Here is a 2500-nt window from a genome sequence, read left to right as displayed (position 1 = left end):
AGTTTTTGCAGAAATGTGAAAGAACTATGTCCCCGGGGTCGGTGTTATTGTAGACGAACAGCTCCACCCACTCAAAACCATGATGTCTTCGGGATGGGTTTTCTCCAAACGTCATCAAAGTAACTAATCTCCAAACTGCTTTTTCAGAATGAGATTTGCATGAATATATTGTATTTTAACTTACCTGCCAAAAGCAACTCCATGACCCTCAACTTGCTCAATACACGATGGAAGGGTCATGACAGCAGCAGCCGGTTCACCTCCTACCACTTGCAATCGACCTTCTTCAGCAAAACTGTAAGCTTCTTGGGACCATAGTTAAGAAGCCAGAAATCCCCAGTGATCTGAACGACTCGAGACGGACACAGGCGGCGGGATCCACAAGCTTCCTGTACTCAAAAAAAAATCATGCATGTTCATGTAAGCCACAGAAGAACGAGAAGCAGTCCCCCTCATTTCTCTGAGACCGCAGTCCTTCTATGGGAAAAATGGGGAGGGCTGTTTTACAGCACTATAACCCACACCAAGGGCAGAGATGTTTACCTGGATATGTACCTTTACTCAACACAGCAGAATACTCGAAGATGGCCGATGAGTTTTTTCATGGGCATCATGGCTGTTGTCAATGCCTTCCTTGTAAAGACTGGGTGGACAAGTCTGTTGGGAGGTTACCACTATCCTTTTATGAAAGTGGCTGCTAAGGACTGCTGGACACTGGGTCAAATGAGGATCAGCAATAGGCTGAGGAGGCATGTGAGGGAAGTTTTAAACATTTATAACCTAGAGTATGATCTTTCACTACATGCAACAAATACAAAATTGTCTAAATATGTTAGATGTGAATTTTGCACCAAAGGGTAAACCCGAAAAACCAAGTTTGTCTACAGGTCATGTAGAAATGCATCTGCAGAGAGCATGGGGTAACCATCTGTCTGGACTGTTGCCCATAGAGATACATATTTATTAGCTTCAAGCTTTGGTGTTTTCTCCATATATTATGCAATATGTGACTAAAATAAGAAATCGGAAATATTTAGTACGTTTAAATGTCATTTGAAAGAAATGGTATGAAAGAGTTTTGAGAGAGAGAGAGAGAGAGCAGTTCTTTTTCTTGAAAATTTTCTTTTGTCATATGGGACTAAAATTTAAGAAGGCCATACATGCTTCCTCCCCCTCCTCATTCTTGGCTACGTGGACCTTCTTATGTTCAGGTGATTAACCTAAACTCGTATTTTAGGTACAGCCAAAGAAATGAAAAAAAAAAAATTTGTAAATTTTTAATTTATAGTTTCATCATATCAGTGCATTTATTATTGCTTGATCATTACAGGGAGACAGCTGATGTAAACGGTTCACAATAAGGATAAAATTTTTTAAAAAGATCTAGAGGATATTGGTACCCCAACAGGAGTTGCACGGACACTGAAGTTGTATTTTATTTTCAAATCATATAGTATTGGAGTCAGTGGCCAAATGCCTTAGGAACCCGAAAGAACACACTAAACATAAAAAAAATTGCTCAAATGCCTCGAAGGTACAGCGCAAACATGGAAAGCACCAATAAAGAAAACCTTTTGGTGCACTTGTACTGTACCGATGGAATAAAAAAGATTTATATCGGAGGGGCTTTTTTAAATTTTCTTATTCTCTCTATCACTAATGTGTGGCATTCTTACAAAAAAGGCTTTGGATCGCATCTCTCTGAAGCGCCGATGGCCTCGCCTATTTAGGGATACCACAGCAACATTTCCCGACTTCTCCTTGGATTGAAGTTTTACATCCCGATCGGTGTAAATTCTACAGCATGAAAGGTCATGCGAGATACTACGTAGTGATATGAACTGTTAACAAGTTGCATCTCTGAATGCAGAAACGAACTGCTTTGTGATATTTTTGTGATACTTTTGCACAAAATTACTGAATTTCAACCACATGAGATAAAAATCTGCAGAGAAGTGAGAAAGAGAATCCTTTGGATTTGAAAAAAGCCAAAAGGTAAATAGTAAATTGAAATGGAAGAATAAAAATAGGAGGCGGCGACAAACAAACAAAAAATATGTATATATAAATATATATATAAAATAATATATAATAAAATATATATATATATATATATATATATACACATATATATATATATATATATATATATATATATTTTATATATATTATATATACAATATATATATATATATATAATTATATATATATATTATATATATATATATAATATAAAATATATATATGGTGAATGGGTGAATGAGTATGAGGTCAAGGAACTAACGTTGTAAGACAAGATATGCCAAAAAGAAAGAGAAATCAGCGAATCAAGGAATGAGTCTAAAAAGGAGAGGACGAAAGCCAACGGACTGATCGTACTGTAAGAAACGAGCTTATAGGATGTGAAAAGGAGAACAAACAAGATGATAGTTAAATGATACGTAGGGATAACGTTATGTATTTATGGATATACTCATTATATATATATATATATATATAT

This window comes from Penaeus monodon, chromosome 9, assembly GCF_015228065.2.
Source record: "Penaeus monodon isolate SGIC_2016 chromosome 9, NSTDA_Pmon_1, whole genome shotgun sequence".
Classification (NCBI taxonomy): Eukaryota; Metazoa; Arthropoda; class Malacostraca; order Decapoda; family Penaeidae; genus Penaeus; species Penaeus monodon.
This window is presented reverse-complemented; position numbering follows the sequence as displayed.